A 19,689-nucleotide genomic window follows, 5' to 3' on the forward strand; every position below is an offset into this window, starting at 1 on the left:
AACATCCACCTGTTGTTCCCATTAGGAGCCATTAACAGTAGGGCTGCCCTGAACCTGGTGTAAAGAAATTCGGCCTTAACAAGAGAGGCATTTATTTTCCCCTATGTCCCAGTCCACAGGAGAGCAGGCAGAGACTGACAGCAGCTGTGCTGTCTATCACTGGGCCTAAGGGTTGTCCAACTGTCACCCTGTTTCCTGCCACCAGGGAGGGGAGGGGGCAGGGCAGCCCAGGTGCCTGTGCCCAGGTTTTCTGGCCACTCCACTCTACGAAAGGGTGAAGTTCAGTCCTGAAGCTGCACATCCCACGGGGAAAGCTGGGGACTGAGCCCACCTGGTGACCATGTGTCCGTTACACTCAGGCTTCCACCATGGAAGGAAGGTGGAGGAGGTGGCTGCCAGGACAGTTTCCTGGCTCTGCTACGATGGCTGTGGCCATCCCTGAGCGTTCATGATTGACCAACTGCCTTTACACAGCAAAAAGAAAGAAATCATTCTTTTTGAAATTTATAAAGGAAATACCATTTTTTTTAAGGGTTAGAATGTCTTTTTCTGCCTTCCTGATGGAATTCCTCAGCCTTTGCTGTAGGGACGAGATAACCTGAGGTCTTCGTAACCCCCAGCAAAACATGTATGTCATGTTCTGGTCTGTGGCCCAGCGGGGTTCAGTGTAGGCCTGCTCTACTGCTGCTGTTTGAGGGTCCAACCTGAAGGAGCAGTGCCCCCTGGGACACTGTCTCATGAAAGTGGCAGAAGGTGAGAGTCCAGGGCAGAGAAGGAACAGCATGCTCTCACTGAACGTGACACTCATTATGTCCTCTGTTTTATGGGCCCAAGCAAGGCTGGGCCTTGGCCTCATGGTGCAGAGCAGGGGCCATCAGGGGTCAGAACTGGTGGCACAATAGTGCACTTTGTCACCCAGCTGCCCTTCCTTCCCCTGCCCTTGGTACAAAGTGGGACTCCCCAGGTTGGCTTGCACAGGACAACTGTCACCTTCCTCGGCGTGCTTCCCAGCCTCTGGGTGGCCACATGCTGGGGGCTTGTTCCTGGGCAGTTTTCAGACCAACAGCAAGGAGGTGATGGCATCAGGACTGTAACTCCTGATGTGAGCCCTGAGGACTCGGCAAAGGGTCCGTGGGGGTTAGGGAGGGGTGTCCACTCTGGAATCAGGTGAGGCTTTTGTGGAACAGGTGGCTGCCAAGTTGGGCCTCTGAGCAATGGAGAGAGTTTCAGCAGGTACAGGTGTCCCAGCTTAGCAGGAGGGTGTGCCTTGAAAGTCTGGCCTGATCTTTCCTAAGCCCAGCCCAGTGGCATGAGTAGGGTGAGGCACTTCCCAGGCCTGGGGCTTACTGTCTGCCCTGCCTGTTAGGGCTCTTCAATCCCATCTTCTCTGGAGTCTCCTAAGAAGAGGCCATGTCTCTTGGGCCTCTCTGCACATTTGCTTTATTGGACCCCCATCCTGCCATCTTGCTAGGCCCTTCCCATGAGCCTGGTTGGTTCGTTGGCTGGCAGATGTTTAAGTACATTTCTTTATTATCTGGACGCCATTGTCCTTGTCCCCACCTGGTCCCAGTGCATGTGTCCACACCGGGGCTGCCCACTGATCCTGCTGGGTTCCAGATGGCTCTTCTCTTCTGTCTCTTCCTCTCTGGGAAGGGCTCACTCAGGATAAGTGTGGAACCACAAAGTCCCTTGAGCTAGAGGGGCAAAATGGAACACTTAGGGCCATGGATTTGGGCAGAAGGGAGGACTGACTGTTCTGGGGAAGCAGGCTTCACCCCGTTCCTCCTCCAGTGGGCTGGCATCCACCCATGGCCTGCAGCTGCAGCATGGGGGAATTTCTAGTGTCTAAGGGACCCCTGAGGGCTTATTCCAAGGAGAAGCTCCTTGGCGTGTGTAGATGTTCATGAGTCTGCGGTGTTGGCCAGCTTTTTGTCACTATGACCCAAGTCCCTGACATAACAACTTAAAGGAGGAACAGTTTATTTTGGCTCACACAGGGTTCCCTGGCACCATTGCTACGGGCCTGAGGTGGGTCAGAGCATCATGGTGGGAGAGTGCAGCAAAGGCCACTGACCTGGGAAGCAGAGTGAGAGAGAACACGAGGCAGTGGCAAGATGGAGCTGCCAGGGGCACACCACGAGGACCCACTGCCTCCTACCAGGTCCTTCCCAGTGGTTCATTCAGTCACCAGGGAACTGGTCCACTGATGAGGTCAGAACCCTGGTGGTCCTGTCAGTACCCAAAACCCCAGCTCTGGACAGTACTACACTGGGGACAGAACTTCAGTGCCTGGCCTGTGGGGGGATTTGCCTGGACTTCCTTTCTACCTGGAAGGAAGCCTGCTCTTGCCTCTGGGCTTCTGCTGAGCACAAATCAACCTGTAGCCTCTGCACAGGCGAGGCCCGTTGGCCTCCCCATGACTGCACAGGAAATGCTCTGCCTCCTACCTGAACTGCCAATGGTTCTTCAAGAATAATTCACTTTTTCTAGGTGAGGGAGATGCTGGCTGCAGAGACAGGGCTGAGCATCCGTGTGGTGCAGGTGTGGTTCCAGAACCAGAGAGCTAAGGTAAGGACTTCTTGCTTCTGGGTTGCTCTTTCCTGAGGTAGCAGCAGAGGGCACTGCACTGGCTGCCAGGCTCTCTGTCCTGAGCTCCCTGGAGAGCAGCTCTCTCCAGTAACAACCCTGCTGTCACAGGGTTTCAGCCACAGCTGAAGGGCAGACCAAGGTATCTGTTTTAGTGTAATGTCTTTATTTTCCTAGTGACCGTGCCTCTGAATCTGCCAGCCATTGGTACCAATCCATGTCTTTGGGTTGAACCATATTCTCTACTTTACATTTATTTTTAAATTTATATCTGTGTATTCCAGATACCAATTTTTGTTTTTAGTATTTCAAAGAGAAACCTAAAAAGCACTCGGATGACTGGCCCAAGATGGCATGTTGGCATAGTGGCATGAGAGCCTTGGCGGCCCTCTCCCCCACCAGCTCAGTCCATAGCACCTGTCCTCCTGGCCTGTCAGAGCCTGCTACCCCATCATGGGCTGTTCTGGTACCTCTTGCTGTGCCTCTTCCTACCCCTGCAAGTGCCTGCCTCCTACCTGCTTCCCTGGTCTGCAGAGGGTGATGCAAGCTGTCTTCTCATTTGCTGGAGATGAACTAGGGGAGATTTCCTGCAGCTGAATTCCTCAGAGGGGTTGAGATGGGTTCAGTCATCTGAATGGACTCCATGGAGCAGGCAGTTGAAGAGGCCCATGTTCCCATGGGGGCACTTTAAACCTCTGAGGAAACTTGCAATAAAGACATTTCTTTTAAGATCCAGTGTTTCCTACACACACACAACACACACACACACACATGCATGTGCTAAACATGTGTTGAGGTCTTATGGAACTCCAATATTCCACTGTTCCACAGAACACAATTGAGAAACATGGGATTCAAGTTCCTTAGTTCGAGGTGCCAGGTAGTTCTCAAATACAAGGTGGTAGGTAGGGGACAAACAGTCTCTTGGTTCATTCAAGTCACCTTGTGGCACATGCTGAGAGGGAGTCCCTGTTCCTGTGGGGTAAGCATCCTTCCCTTCCACTGTGAAGGGTCTTGTGTGTTCTTCCTCAACCTGGCTCCACTTACTAGCCTCTCAGCAGAGCTGAATTCTTTCCTTGGCCCCTTGTGTGCAACCTATTGTGGCTGGCATCTGAAGTGGTCCTCTCTCCTGCCAGATGAAGAACCTAGCTAGGTGGCAGCAGCAGCAGCAGCAGGACCAGCAGAACACACAGAGGCTGAGCTCTGGTAAGTACTGGCCCCTGAAGACTGCCCTCTGCTGGGATCCATGAGGGATGGGCACTTGGCAGAACCCAGCTTGCCCCTCTTGGGAGAGAAGCCCACCACAGGGTGGTGAACCAGGAGAAGCCAGTGAAAGCATGTGGACCAGAGCCCCACATCCAGAACTGCAGATGAGGGAGGCTCTGGCCCAGCACAGAGCCAAGCTGGGGTAGGTATCAGGGCATGTCAGAGTCAGAGGCCTGTCCCATTGCTCGTCTCCATTCCTCCTCCTCCTATGCTGGCCAGTTTACTAGAAGACTCCTCTGGCTCAGCCTGTGACAGGTGACCTGAGATGATCCACTTGAAGGAAAGATTTATTTGGGAGAGGGTTTCAGTCCATGTTGGGGCTCTTGTTTTTGGGGTCCATGTGTGGCACACCATGGCAGAGTGTGTGGCAGAGGAAAGTTGCCTGCCCCATGGAGGCCAGAGAGCAGAGACCACAGTAGGATCTAGAAGGAGAAAGAGGATGGTTCCAGGCATGCACCAGTGACCTACTTCCTCCACTGGTCCCCCATCCCAAAGGCTCCACCATCTCCCACAGTGCCACAGGCTGTGGACCAAGCCTCTAGCCTCTGGAGGGGACTTGATTTCCCAACCATAGCAACCCCTTCAAAATAATGTAAAATGATGACAATACAAAAAAACCCCAAGGTGAGCAGCAGTTACTGTCCCCCTCTCAGATGGGCAGATGAGGGTTCTGCAATTCTGAGCAGGGTCCTGGCATAGGTGAGAGTTGGAGCCAAGTCAGGAGCAGCTCTGAATACGCTCCATTGGTCTGGGTGTTCCAACCCACCCCTCGCTGGATGTGCCCTTTCTGGGTGTACCCTTGCCCCTTGCTTTTTTTTTTTTAATCTAGGGGAGTTGGGAGGGGAGTGACTGAGGGAGAGTCCAAGGAAGTACTAAGGAAAAAGCATGGAGAATTACTGGTTAGAACCATGTCATTCTTAAAGGGACATGCTGCCCATCTCAGCACCCATCAGTGTTCCTTGAACCCCTGTGCCTTGAACTGGGCTTTTCACACTTCAGTGTGTGCACAGGCCACCTGCAATCTTGCTGAAGTGCAGGTTCTAATTTGCAGGGAAGGTCTGATGACCCTGAGAGTCTGCATTTTTAACAGCTCTCAGGTGGGGCCACTGCTGCTGGCCTGTGGACCACATCTTGAAGGCCTTGCAACAGGCATAATCTCATCCTTGCTTAGACTCTGAACTATGCTTGACATCTAGGCTAGGTTTGATCCATAATTTGGCTCTTACAGTAAAGAGTTCCCTTAGTGCTCACTTAACAATGAGAGACACTAATAAAGAAAAGAGCTGACCTGGGGCAGGGCTACTGGGAAGGGTGGGCAGTGAGTCAGCCAGGAGCTAGTGTTCTGCTTCAGAACTTCCTTCAATGCCAATGGACCTGGGACCATCTGTTCTGTCTCCTCATGCCTGGGACTATGCATCCCCAGGTGGGGAAATGGTACCTGCCAACTCTATCTCCCAGGGCCCTGCAGTTTTCCAAGGGCCTCGAGCAATGTAAGTTGACACCATCTAGGCAACAAGCTGAAAGGGAGAATGCACTGGTTGTGGCATTAGGAGAACACAGACTCAAATCCTTGCACAGTGTTTAACTTTGGGGCAGCTCCTGGGGAGACTCAGGAAGCAGAGACTGGGAGGAGGGGCCCTTTCACCCCAAGGCTGAGGGGGCGAGGTTTCTGTGCCCCAGTGTAGCAGGTTGTAACTTCAAGGCACATACAGTCTCATGGAATCTTCCTGTCATCCCCATGAGGTTCACTGGTCCAGTATCATGACTCCCATGGATAAATGGGTTCATAACAGGTTATTGATGGATCTTTAGAGTCATCACTCCTGGGGTGGCCACACCTGAGTGCAGGATCCAACTCTTTAAGTGACATGTTTATAGGGTGCTCTCAAATTTTAATTCCCCAGCTGCCACCCCATCCCTGTCCTCCAAGGTAGGGGCCTTTGGTTGGGCACAGGCTGGAGTCACTAATGTCTGCTCACCTCCTTCCATCTTGTGAATGAGGGACTAGGCCCAGGCATGAAACTCCACCACCGTCACATAGGTCCCCAGGTCACAGCTTGAGGTGGTCTCTGTGATTCTCAGACCTGGTGTTTGCACCTTCTGTAGTCATTCCCACACGGAGTAGGTCTGACTTCCAAAGGTTCTGAGAGTCATGGTGGTGTCTGCCCAGATCCAACCTGGAGCACAGCATGGGCATGTGGTAGTGAGGGGTGTGAAGTCCAGTGTGGGGTTCTGGGCTACAAATTGAGGATGACCTGCCACCATCTCTGTCTAGCAGCTCAGATGAATGGTTGTGGGAGTGCCAGCATGGAAGGGATCATGAACCCCTACAGGGCTCTACCCACCCCCCAGCAGCTCCTGGCCATCAACCAGAGCATCTGTAGCTCTGACCCCTTCTGCCAGGGTCTCACCCCAGATGCCAGGAGATCACATGCACCCTTAAAGTGCATGGGCCTCCACCCTGCTGTGGCCTCTCCTTCCCCCAGATGCACCCAATCACTGTCACTCCCCATCAGGACAAGTGAACCACAAAGCAGGGCTAGAGTCCCCCAAGAATTAGCTACTGGGGGCTGCAGGGGAAGTCTGCTGTGGGTGCTCACCAGTGAGGTGCACCAGTGAGTTCCAGAGCTTCCTAGCTGAACTTCCCTTAAGTCCACCCCACCTTCTCTATAAGCCACTGATCAGGAGGTGAGACCTGAGGAGCCCTGAGGTGGGGGAGCACAGAGGTGCAAGGCTAAAGTTGAACCTCAGGGTTGACCACAGGACACTCACGGAGTCTGTGAAGGGCACAATTCATGGATCTATAGATGGAATCATGGGTGATAAGTCACTCTGATAGCTAAAAGAGAGTTTTAGTCAATAAGCCTTCCAAAAACAAATATCAAAGAAAAAACCCTCACAAGATTTTGTCCACATTTCCTCCTTACTTGAAAAATAAGTGGCCAGTTGTGGACACATGCCTGTAATCCCAATGGCTCAGGAGGCTGAGGCAGAAGGATTGCAAGTTTGAGGTCATTCTCAGCAACTTAGTGTGTATCTAAGCAACTCAATGAGGCCCTGTCTCTAAATAAAAAAATACAAAAGTTGAGGATGTGGCTCCCTGACCAAGCACCCTGGGTCAGTACCCAGTGCACCTTACCCTCTCAGAATTTCTCTCATTAAAGTCACCCTACTCCACCTATCACACGTCGGCAAGTACTGATCATGTCTGGACCTGCAGGTGTTTCTTGGCCGACCTCACTCATGCACATCTCTGTGGACACGCACACTTATGTTTCTGACGTCCATCCTTCTGAGGCATGGTCATAGTGGTCTTCCTCACTCCAGTATGATCGCCCACCGCCCGCGGGGACAATCACAACACGTACGCTCTTGATCACAGGAACCAAAAAGCAGCTTTATTCCACAAGTCTCCGACTTATATTGAGAACATCAGCCTATCAGAGAGTAGACTACCAGGAAAGTCAGCCTATCAAGGAACAGTCTCCAGGCAGATACCACGATCGCCTCATATACAGCAGCCAATCAGAGTTACTTCCTGAAACTTGTTTATGAGTATGGCTTATTCTGGCAAGCTGCCAGGCACCATCTTGGAGATCAGGCCAGGGTGCAGCTCTGGGGCCCTCAGAGCCCGCCCCTGACATCTCCCCCTTATTCTTTAAATAAAGAAAAGATGACTTGGGACCATGCCTGTCGTAGGTTGTCCATGGCAAATTACATCCTTACTCGTCATTGGAATTCTGACCTCCAGGTGTCAGAACCCTGTCTTAGGTTGGTATGCATTTCCACGGATCTTACCTGTCTTTGACTACTGGTCCAGTATGCTTAGCCATACTTGGGGGGATGTGCCTGTCTCAATGGCTGTCAAAGCCTGTACTATAGCCCGTTGATGACGTCGGACATCTTGGCAAGCTCTGATTTGGCTGCGTATAACATAGGCTGTCCCTAAGCAGATAATAATCAGAACAGCTACTGTTCCAGCCCACTGTTTTGTCAATCCCAGGGCTTTAGATAACAAAGAGAACATCCCGGATACCGATGCAACTTGAACCCTGGTGGCATTGACTCTGAGTATTTCAGCTCATAGCTGACCGTTTAAATTATCAAATGTAGATGACCAATTACCAGTAAGGTAGACAGAGAAATTTTTAGATAACATAGCCGCAGAGCTAAGGTTATTATAAGCAATAGGGGTGACACACACTGCTCTTAAAGGATAAACACATCCCAGTCCCAAAAGTTCTTGCAAGATATCCATCTGATCTTATTGAAGCCTTTCTGATGCTTTAGACCTTTCCTCTTTTATTTCCTCCAAAACCTCTTCCCCTTGTTTTATGGCCTCTCTGCATTTTTCAATATTAACTCCATTAACCTTCTAATCAGTGCACTTCCCTTTACTTATAAACCCTCCTTAAAAGTGAGGTACCAACATGAAGAATTAAAAGGTTACACAGGATGAAAATAAGCAGCTTGCTTTACTGAGAAAAGATGGAAATCATCTATGTGGCTAAATCAGCTTATGAGGGGCTATGGGTCCAACCAATTCCAATTTGGGAATTGCCCGAGTGATGCAATCAATATCAGCAAAAAGATCTGTTACTCCTTAAACTCTACAAGGGCTATGACAGCTGCTTCCATTTTGTGAGCCTTGAGTTGAAGAGTTCTGTGCCCTGTTTCTTAAATGATTTGGTAACATCTTTCCCTCAACAGTAACCAATTTGCACTCGTTAGCCCAATGTTTTTCTTTTCTTCACCTTGGACAAAGACCTGAGGCATGAGGTGTAACAGATTTTACTATAGTTGTCTCTTATCTTTTGTTAGGTCATTATCTCTTTGCTGCTGATTTTGCATCTATTGAAGCGTATTGGCCTTCTCCTATTAACATCTCAACATTTCTATCAGGAAACCTTGCTACTATGTTTCTGCAAGCAGTTTCAACAGCTATTTCTTTGCCACTGAGCTCTCCAATTAGACATTGTCCTCCAGATAACACTGCTCTGCATACCTGTTTCCAATCAGTCTTAACTACCTCTTTAAAGTTTTTCTAATGGTTGATGGTATCTCTATTTTGGTCCTCAAATACAGGCAGGTTCTACAAATTTTGAAGTTCTTTATATTAGGTTTATCTTTCTACTACCTTTTCCCTTAGTTCTTAAATTTTCTGAGTAATTGTTTTCTAGGTTACTACCACTCAATCTTTCCTCACTTTGTTCTCTTTAAGAGTTCTTTTCTGTTGCTATTAGATCCTATTTATGAAGATCCTCTCCAAGATGTTCCCACTGTGGAATATTTAATAATCCTTCATCTAAAAACCAAGGAGCTACCTTCTCTATTGTATCTAAGAACGTTCTAGCAGTTTTGGTTTTTAAAGGTGTACCATTGGCTTTAAGCAGTTCCCGTAAGGGTTGTTGCATACGAACTTTTGATATTTCAGACTCCATCTTGTACAATGTAAGCCGCATTCCGCATGCTTATCTAGTCCTTGAACCGCCTTTCGCTTAGTTCACTGTTTTTGGACCGCTTTCCGCTTAGTCCACTGTTTTACTTTCCTTTTTGGAACGCCTTCCGCTTAGTCCACTGTTTTACTTTCCTTTTTGGACCGCCTTACGCTTAGTCCACTGTTTTACTTTCCTTTTTGGACCGCCTTACGCTTAGTCCACTGTTTTACTTTCCTTTTTGGACCGCCTTCCGCTTAGTCCACTGTTTTACTTTCCTTTTCGGACCACCTTCCGCTTAGTCCACTGTTTTACTTTCCTTTTTGGACTGCCTTCCGCTTAGTCCACTATTTTACTTTCCTTTTTGGACCGCCTTCCACTTAGTCCGGATAGTCGCGTACCGCGAACGTCAAGGCTGCCTTTCACTTGTTTATTTTTGACCTTTTTATAACCGGTTTAACTTGTTAAAATTTTAGAATATCTTACCTTGTTTTCTTACTTATCCTTGTAAAGTTTTCATTCCCGGGTTTCGGCACCACTTATGATCGCCCACTGCCCGCGGGGACAATCACAACACGTATGCTCTTGATCACAGGAACCAAAAAGCAGCTTTATTCCACAAGTCTCCGACTTATATTGAGAACATCAGCCTATCAGAGAGTAGACTACCAGGAAAGTCAGCCTATCAAGGAACAGTCTCCAGGCAGATACCACGATCGCCTCATATACAGCAGCCAATCAGAGTTACTTCCTGAAACTTGTTTATGAGTATGGCTTATTCTGGCAAGCTGCCAGGCACCATCTTGGAGATCAGGCCAGGGTGCGGCTCTGGGGCCCTCAGAGCCTGCCCCTGACACTCCAGGCCATGGGAAAGCAGGCAGAGGTTTTGGTTGGGCCCCTGGCCCAACCTCTGCAGGGTCCCTGGCCCAGCCTCTTCAGGGTACATGGTCCAACTTCAGCAGGGGTCCCTGACCCAGCCTCTGCAGGGTTCATAGTCTAGACTCTGTGAGGACCCTCTCCCTGCATACTTGTTGTCCACACATGCTATCCTTTGCTGTGCTGCATTTTAGCACCATCATGTTCTGGTTTATGTTTTCACCTGTCCTTTGGACAGGAGCCACCTAGTGAGGCTATTGACCCCTGGATTAGGCCCCTCCCCCTTCTCTCTGCTGGTGTCCCCAGCACCTGCCTTCCCTTCACCAGTGAAGAGTCATGGGGTATGTGCATTTGACTGAATTTCCTAGCACTGAAGCAAGTCTCTCCTCCAGACACCCATGTTAGTGTTTCTTCTCCATTTCAGGTGCTGAGCCCCTGTTCTGTGACCTGAATTGTGAAGATCCTTTCCTCAGTAATCTGGGTGACTTTTTCCTAGCAACCTCAGAATCTGGGCCCCTGCAGTCCAGAGTGGGCAACCACATCGACCCCCTGTATTCCATGCAGAATTTGTACTTCACCTCTTGAGTCTTCCCAGCATCTGTGACTAGGCTCCCATATGGAACTACCATATTCTGTGAGGGATAACTGACTTTAGGACAGGGAGGCCAGGGGAGAGGTGGGCTGGGCAGGGAGGTGTGTGGGATGCTGCTGTTGTATAATGATTTGGCGTAGCTTGGCATTTCCAAACACTGAGTGTGTTATGGATTACCTAGTTCAATGTTTCTAATAAGAGTCTTAGGATTATATAGGAAGATGTGCTCATCATTAAGGACAGGGACTTTAATATAGACACTCATGCAAATTAGATACCTAGGGGTTCCTAACAACTTCTTGCTGCTTTTGGAAGCTCTCATGAAGAGGCGTATGTATCTGTCCATCTGTACACCCACAGACAGACAGCTGCGTGCATGACTGCATGACCTTTCATACCTTGTCATCGAAGTTTATCCCTGATTGTAACAGACTCCAACTGTACAGCAAAAGTAACTTTATTTTCAGTGTAAACTATATTTAAGAAAATGCTTGATGTACTTAAGTTATAAAATGAGATAATCTACTTTTTATAAGCTTAATTTTTAGTTTGAAGAGACTTGTCAGCAGGGCAGAGGGGCTCCTCCCTGCCCTGTAGTGCCAGAGCCCATGTCTTCCAGAGCATCTGAGCCCTGGAAAGCAGATCTGTATGCTGGCAGCCCTCTCCAGAGGAGTTCTGCTCTTTGGGGTTCAATCACTGGACTTGGGTAGAACAGAACAATCTCTGATCATGTTCTTAGAAAACATGTGGCTAGACTCTTGAGCTTTCTCTCAAATTCTGACATGGCACCCAGTTGTTGGGGGACCTCAGCTTTCAGAAGTGTGGGGTGAGGCTGACAGCATGGACCTACCTCCCTGAGGACACTGAAGTTCCACATAGTAGGGCTGCAACCAAGATCTGGTGTTTGTTTAAAATAGGAGTAGATCACCCACTTGGTGGGCAGGCTGCCTGGGGCTGCAGGCAGGAAGGTCTCTGATGCAGCTGAGGGCTGCTGGGCCTACCCATCCTCTGCAAGGCCTGTGCTGGAAGAGCTGACAGCTCAGGAGGAGGCTGGAGTTCTTCAGCGGGAGAGGCTCAGCCCCAGGGGTCAGAGCAGGCATGGTGGTGTTCCAGAGCAGGGACTGACTGACCATGACCTGTGGGTCTGTTTCCTAGTTTTTAATGTGTCATTTATGAAAGAGAGAGACAGAAAAATATATGACAGACTGTGTGGCCCAGGGAGCCTGACATACTTGCTGCCTGTGTTATCTGGCTCTTGGCAGAGCATTTTGAGGGTTCCCTGTTGTCGAGGTCCTGTTTCTGCATGGCCTGTGGAGCTTTCCAATGGGGGAGGACCTTGGAACCTGGGGATCTGCCCCAGAGCATGAATCTGGCCCTGAGCACATAAGATCCAGCAGCCACGACACAGGGCATTTACTTCTTGGTCTCCTGCTGGAGCTATGATGGGGCTTCTGTGCTGGGAGGCGTTCTGGGAACCAGAGTGGGTGGGCAGGACAGAGGGACAGCCTGCACTCCTCTGAGGGGCTGTACTGAATGTGTTCCCACTGTGGAGGCATCGCTGGAACCTTGCACACAGCCACAGGTTCCCTCTACTGTGAGCTGGAGGGAACACATCCCTTAAGGTAGAGTCTGTGTCCTGCAGTTTTTGTGCCCTTGTGTATAATTTATGCAAACCACTAAGAAAGCCACACCAGTATGACCAGCAGGATCATGCAGATGCTGGTTGGCCCAAGGTTTCTGAGTGATCAGTTGGAAGATGTGGCAGACACAATGTGCGTGAACATGGACAGTGGTCCACTTCCATGTCCACATTAAGCTTACTGGTATGGAGCTGTTTGCATTCCTGCCATGAGAAAATTTGCTTGGCAATCAGAGTGGCATCTTGGGGCATCCTTCTCACCAAGGGCTGGAGGCATATGTCTTGCCAGTACAGGAGGGCAGAGTTCCCAGTCATCTTCAGTGCATAGATAATGGGCAAGGGCACTGTATGTGAGATCAAGTGTCTCGCTCCAAAGGGGTGCTGGTTTCTGTTTTCTCACCACCTTCAATTGGGCAAACTGTCACTCCTGTGGGCACACCCAGCCTGCACTGGAGTCTTGGTAGGAGAGCGATAAGTCACAGACCAGGCTGGCAGAAGAGCCCACAGGGAAGCCTGTATCTCACCCCCACCTGGGCTGGCCTCAGCTCCCAGCTCCAGCTGCCAGGACCTAGTGGTGAACATTTGCCCACAGACACCTGTGCATCCTTCAGGACCACTGGCCTGGCCCTCTGAGGAGCCTGCACAGCTGTATCAGGTATCCATGGGGAGCGGGCCGGTGCTGCCCACTGCTGCACCTAGGCCCCAGATTTTACAATGCTCAAACACAGTAGAGATGTAGGCCTGTTCTCAGTGAAGGTCCGGGGGGAGTCTGATAAGGAGCACCTCTCCTCGGGGCACAGTAAGCATTGTACAGGGCTCCCAAGCTCTCCCTGTGAACTGGATGCCTCCTTCTTCTCTCCTTTCCCTTTGAACTCTGAGTGAATGTATCTAGATCTAAGCCCCAGCTCCTCCATCTGTGTGCTGTGTGACCCTGGGACAACTGCTTTATTCCCTGACCTGATTTCTAAGTGGGAGCAGGGATGGTCCTGCTCCTCCCTCAGAAGACAGGGAATGAGTCCTGGGGAGCACCAGCCCTGCCCTGGGGGTGTGCTGTGGGGCAGGTCATTCTCAGGTGTGCTAACTGACCACGTGAATGGCAGTCTCCGATCATGGGTAAAGACAAGGAGACCCTAGTTCCCCTGAGCTGAGGAGGCTGTTAGTCCTTATCACCAGTGCCTGGAATCTCTGTGGTTCTCACCCAGCCTGAGCCAGTGTGGGGTACTTGTTTTAAGGCATGCAGATCTTACACCTTGGCCACTGAATACCATGCAGGTCAATCCTGCTGCATCTATTTCCTACCACTCCGACACTTGACACAGTTCTGTTGGAGTAGAGGATTCAACACTTGACACCATTCTGTTGAAAAATCATCCTCCCTCTTGGGGGCCATAGGCATGGCATGTCTCCATGTGCAGTTGCTTTTAATACTAATAATCAATATATCCTTAGATTCAGATTATAGAAAATACTGGGGAGATTTCATGGTGCTGGGACACAAAATAACATATAATAAAGTTTAATATTAATACTTAGATGAAATTATAAATAAGCAATTATGATTTGCTCAAATTTGTAAGGAGCCTGTGATTTTTTTTAGTATACAAATTCTCTAAAAGTTATATATAAGTATCTGAGAGTATTCCTCTGAGCTTTGATGTGGTGTTTGGTCTTCATTGCTTTCTTAGTGTTTATGATTAAGTTTAAAGATATTTTTCCAACTTAATAAATAAATAGGTTAATCCTAAGTACAATTTGTGTTCTTCCTATGTCTAGTTAGAGTTTTAGTCCGTCATTGAGTACATGAAATAGAATAAATATTAAGTATAAGCTGATTCCTCTATTCTCTGTTAGTAATAACAAAAACATTCCACTGTTAATAACTAACATTAGAGTTCTTGGAAGGGGTAACTTCTACAGAAACTTAATGTGGTATTCTTTCAGGGAAATTAAAACTAAACAGAGCATGGTGCCCTCTACCTTGCTGGGAACTGTTTTTCTTTTTAAGCTATCATACAGTAAACATGTTTCTTGAATAAGATAATTAATTATACGCTTGAAGATTTTTTACTTAACATTTTGTTGTATGAACCATGAAATGCTGTAATCATTACCAAAGAAAAATCATACAAAAAGACTGTGAACAATAAAGATTCAGACTCAGCCACAGAACACTTGGTGTCTCTGTGTGCTGTTTCTCCACCGCGCCAACGCCTCTCATTCACCTCGAACCCCTAACTGCTGCTAGGGCTGGACCCCAGCACAATCCCAGTTATGAATCACATGAAGGACTTAGAGCCCTGGGAGAAGAGCTCAGGTCCAGGCGTCTCTCCATTCACTGACTCTTTCCTTCCTTCTGGGGCCTTTTGGGGAAGGTGTGAGGACTGGATTGAGAGCAAAGAGCCTGGGGTCAAGGTGGGGCTGAGCTGTCCTGGAGAGATGTGAGCCCCTGTGACAGCCAAAGGGGAGGAGAATGGAGTGAGTGGGTTAGCTCCAAACCCAAAGGCAGAACATGTGACTGACCTGCAGGGGCATCAGTGTCTCCCTGCACCTCTGATCTCTCCCCGTGTCCTTCCCTCCCTTTCCCTCACCCTCTCTTTCTCTACCAATTCAACCTGAGGTGAAAACTATTAGGATTTAACTATGGAAGACTACCAGCAAGAACAACCCAATCAGAAAAATTACCACATCGTTTCCCTGAATCCCTTTGATCCTGTGGTGCACCAAGTTCATGTCAGGAAGGTCCTGAGAACACCCACCTGAAAGTGCAGCCTCTGCCTGCACAGGAGTGACTGGGGGATGGGAGACCACCTGACCTCCAGGAGTGTGTTACCTGTGACGTCCTTCGATGTGCACCGTGAAACCAGGCGCCTCTCTTCACCTCTAAAATGGGGTCATTGACTCTTGTCTGTATTACCTGTTGGCACTTGTGACCAGATAAAAGCTGGAGACCTTTTCAGGGCTGCCCTAGGTAACAGCAGAGTGACCCTGGGGAGCAGGACCCCACTGAATAGTGCCTCCTTGGGTGCCACAGCAAGGAAGGATCCCTGGTCAGAGCACAGGTACTGGCACCTCTCTCCTTGCTGTGATTGTACTGTCACTGCCTGGAGAACCCCCTGCTCTTCAGGGGGGTTCTGGAAATGGAGCCCTGGTAGATGATGCTTCTGTCCTCCTTCCTGCCACACCCTGTCCTCAAAAGGATAGGTGGAGCCTGCCTCTCTGGGGTGGGGAGGACCTAGTAGGTAACTGAGCTGCTGACCAATTTATTTGACTCTCCTAGATCCCTAACCCTTCATTTGCTTCTTTCAGTAAGTACTTATTAAGTACATGGAATATGTGAGATTTGGGGACAAGTAGTAGAAACACAGGTGAGCAGAAGGGCACTGGCCTGCCCAGGGAATGATTACAACTTACAGAAGAGATGACCGAAAACACACTGCAGAGATTTAACCTGTCAGCACAAGAGCCACAGAGGCAGAGTCCTAGCCTCTGTGAGGGTGGAGAGTGATGGGCTGAGGCTTTTGAGGGGTTCACCGTAGCACAGCAGTCCAGGAAGCAGCCTGTAGTACCTAGTGGTGTGGATTGTCCTTGGAATCAGGAGTGGGCCTGCCACACAGGCAGTGTCTGCCTAATAACCCTGTGGGACACAGCTGTGTCTGGCCACATGCTCTTCAGCCTGCTCTGACAGGGCCACTGGCTTTATCTTGACCTTCCTCCACATGTGTCTTCATAGAACTGTCCATCAGTGTGACCTGGGTTGCTGCCCCCAGGGCACATAACCAGCTCTTGACATCTCTCTCCCAGAAACAGAGGGAGGACTGCAGCTGGAGACATGGTTGTGGAGGGTCATTCCCAGGGATGCACAGGGTTGGGGGTGCCAGGCAGTTCCACTGTCAGATCCCAGGGCTGCCCTGGACCCGTTTCCAAGCCAAGCTTCCAGTACCCTTTGATCTGTGGGTTTCTTTTGCCTGAGTCAAGAAACCCTGAGAGAAGTCTCACACCTACAGTTTTTGTGGTATTGAGCATTGAACAAAGGGTGTGTGCGTGTGTGCATGCATGTGTGTGCATGTATGTGTGCATGCATGTGGTGTGTGTGTGTGTGTGTGTGCACATGAGTATGTGGAATTCTCATAACAGTCCCCTGAATTAGGTTAGACAGATTCTCCTTCTTCTTAGAGATGAGAAGCTTAAAGCTCAGGGAAGTTAAGCTTCTTGCCCAAGACTGTGGAGTGAGTGAGGGTGAGAGCAGACTTTTAGAAACTTCTCTCCTCGTTATTGGTCTCTCCATTTCCCCAACTCTGACTACTAAGTGGCAAGGCACATGGAAGCCATATTGCATGCTCAGGTACAATGACATGACAGAGGAGTCATGGTTTCTGTCCTCCACCCAAGGAGCCCATGTCCTGGTTACAGGTAAAAGACAGGTGCATAGCCTGAACACACCTGTTCATGTCTGCTACCTGTCAGTGTGTCCTGCTAAGACTAGAAGAGGCTACTGGGAACAGGGACAAAGGAAGGTGGACTTGATCTCACCTGTATCAATGTCTACCACAGCTCTAGGCCTGCAGCTGCATAGCAAGCCAACCATCCTTCAGGTAACAAGGGTGATGCCCAAATAGCTGCCAGGTGAGCTCATAGCGACCAGTTACACATGTGGGTTGAAGACAGCCATCCCATTCTGGCTTTGTGTCTGAATATTAAGAGATGTGCATTCAAAGGTTGAGGCCTAATGTGAGCAGGCATTCTGTCATCCATTCTGCTGCCAAGTGCAAGCAACCCTTTTGCATGGAAGCATGTGGAGTGCTGAGCCTGGGACCTGGGGGTTTGCTGCTGCTGCCTTGGTCATGCTTAGGGCTCCAGAGCTTCCCAACTATTGTTCTGGAGATGGTTAAACAGAACAGGAACAAGATAGGTGTGTTTTACACCAGATCCCTCTAACAGCAGTGGGGGTGGACTGGTCAGGAGGAGGCAGCCAATGGTGGTGGTGGTGACCAGAAGGTTACTGAGCACCAACCACTGGCAGTCACTCTGCTGCCACCTGGGCTTGCTCTTGGCCAGGTTGGACCTGCCCATATGCCCTGTGCTCACCTCTGATAAGGGGAGAGGGAAGGTTCTTGGCCATGATATTGTGCAAAGACACTTGGTCCGTCTTGCCTGGAAAGATATGTGTCTGTGGCAGTCAGAGCCATGGAAGGAGGCTCTGCAGGCTTCCTGCATCTCAGTTTAGCCATGGAGGGGCCCTTCTCCCTGGGACTGCAATTCAGCTCAGGCTGCATGATACTCTGAAACTCAGGCTTTGTGGGCTTGGGGAGACTATGGAGGAGACATGAGCCAGTGAGTGGCACAAGTGGAGATTTGCTCCTCCTGTAAAGAGTGGTTTGGATTCCAGTGATTGCTTGGTCCCCAGGGTCCTCTTAGTTTCTTCACTTGAGCATTGCTGACCTGGCTCTGGCCCAGGGGAGCAGGTAATTCTTGCCCCTTCAGTCTTTAAGCAGCACAGCTGTCTGCTCCCACCAGGCAGGTGAAGCTTATTGTCAACACCCTTTCTGTATCTTTGTCTCTGACCACAGGAGAAAGACTTCACTGATCAGGGGGTTTCAGGCACCAGAAGGAGAGGAAGAGGCTTATATTGCTGGGGGCCGATGACCCAGAAACTTGTTTACAGGGAGGTCTAAGACCTGGACCAAAGATCCCCCAGAAAACTAACATTTTCATAAAGTTTGACAGACACCTGCCACTATTCAAGCATGACTGCCCAGGGTCCTCCCACACCCACATAATGCTTTAGGGCCTGTTCCCCTCTCAGCCAAAGGAAATGTCCAGCACACAGCAGGCTTGCCTGAGGCTCCACAGCTCAGGGGCCCTGGTTTAGCACAACTCCCTCGCCAGACTCCAGAAAAGGAAGCAAGGGACCAGCTACATGAGCCAGGGATGCACTCTGGGCTCTCTGTCTGTTCCCCCTCCCCAGGCCTCACTGTCTACAGGAAGTCCCCAGCCTATAGTGGTTTCACTTATAATTTTTTAACTTTATAATGGTGCAAAACTGAGGCACTTTCAATAGAATCTACTTTGAATTCTGCTCTTTTGACACGTTGGAGATGTGCAATGTGCAGGCAGAGGTGGGGTGCCACTCCCAGTCGCCTCCTGCTCTGAGATGGGGACCTCCTAAGGCCCCTGTGTGGCTCAGCTGAGAGGTGCAGTGGGTTAGATGGATTTGGTGTATTTTTGACTTACGGTGGATTTATTGGGACACAGCCCCACTGGTGTTGAGGAACATGTCTGTGTCTTGGGGTGCCAAGGACACACCCAGGGGAAAGGCTGCCCTGTGGAGTTCCTCTGCTTGGAAGAACCACTGGAGAGTTTCTTTGAGGAGCTCTGTCATTCATGCTGCAGTCACTCTGTGACTGTAGAGTTGTCTCCCTTTGGTCAACTTCAGGAATCTCAATGAGCTGAGGCCAATAGGCACTAAATTAGGCACAGACCACATTAGGACATTCTCAGTTTACTCTAAAGTACCTCCTTGGTGTGTGATTCCACACTGCATCTGTGTGTTTTCCACTAAAGTTTTTTCATGTGAAACTCATCTTGCTAAGATTAGTCCCTAGAGTCACATGTAGCTGTGGTTTACTCTACTGCTGAATGTTGCCCTAGAAAAATAGAGCCTGTTGTTTTTACTCCTCATATTGATGGATTAGCAGTTTGTCCTCTGGTCCATGATGAGGCAGAAGTTGTGTGTGTCTCCTGGGGCACCTGCAGAGCAGTACCCATGGTGGGTGTAGCCTTGCCCACTTGCTGACCAGTATAGAATTGATGGTTAGGAGAGGTTTTCCTTTCACACTTCAATCTGCGATCTATTTGAGGCTGTTACTGCCAGGGTTTCTACGTAGCTATGTTCTAGTCACTTATCCTCAGACTTTCCAGTTTCTGAGGGAAGCCCCTTCCCTCCTGCTTCATGTTCTCATGGTATATTTTGACTTGTGTCTTCATCTCTGCCTGCCACCTGCCACTCTGTGGGGGTTTCCTCATAGTGCACAATTACATGCTAACATGTTCATTCCTCACCAAAGTTCTTTCTCTCCTCTGGTGTTCTACCTTTGAGCATTCGATGGTTGAGCTGGAGATGGTTATCTGTGGAGTGCATTTGCATCTGCTTGTCAGTATGGTGCAGTTTCCAGTGCTCCAATTGGTGGAGATAAGTCCCTTGCCTCCCTTCAAACCTGGAGTTTGATAAAAATGATTGCATTTCACTTGGAAAATCAATTTACATTGCAAAAATCTCCATATGATGATCATGTGAT

At 49.4% G+C, this 19,689-nt stretch overlaps 1 pseudogene; it reads left to right on the forward strand.

The window, feature by feature from the left end:
- The window catches only part of LOC124974101 (LIM homeobox transcription factor 1-alpha-like), a 363,722-nt pseudogene extending 352,910 nt beyond the window's left edge, over nucleotides 1-10,812 (forward strand).
- Nucleotides 10,813-19,689: the final 8,877 nt, after the last annotated feature.

The sequence above is a fragment of the Sciurus carolinensis genome, unplaced genomic scaffold (genome assembly GCF_902686445.1).
Source record: "Sciurus carolinensis unplaced genomic scaffold, mSciCar1.2, whole genome shotgun sequence".
Lineage (NCBI taxonomy): Eukaryota > Metazoa > Chordata > Mammalia > Rodentia > Sciuridae > Sciurus > Sciurus carolinensis.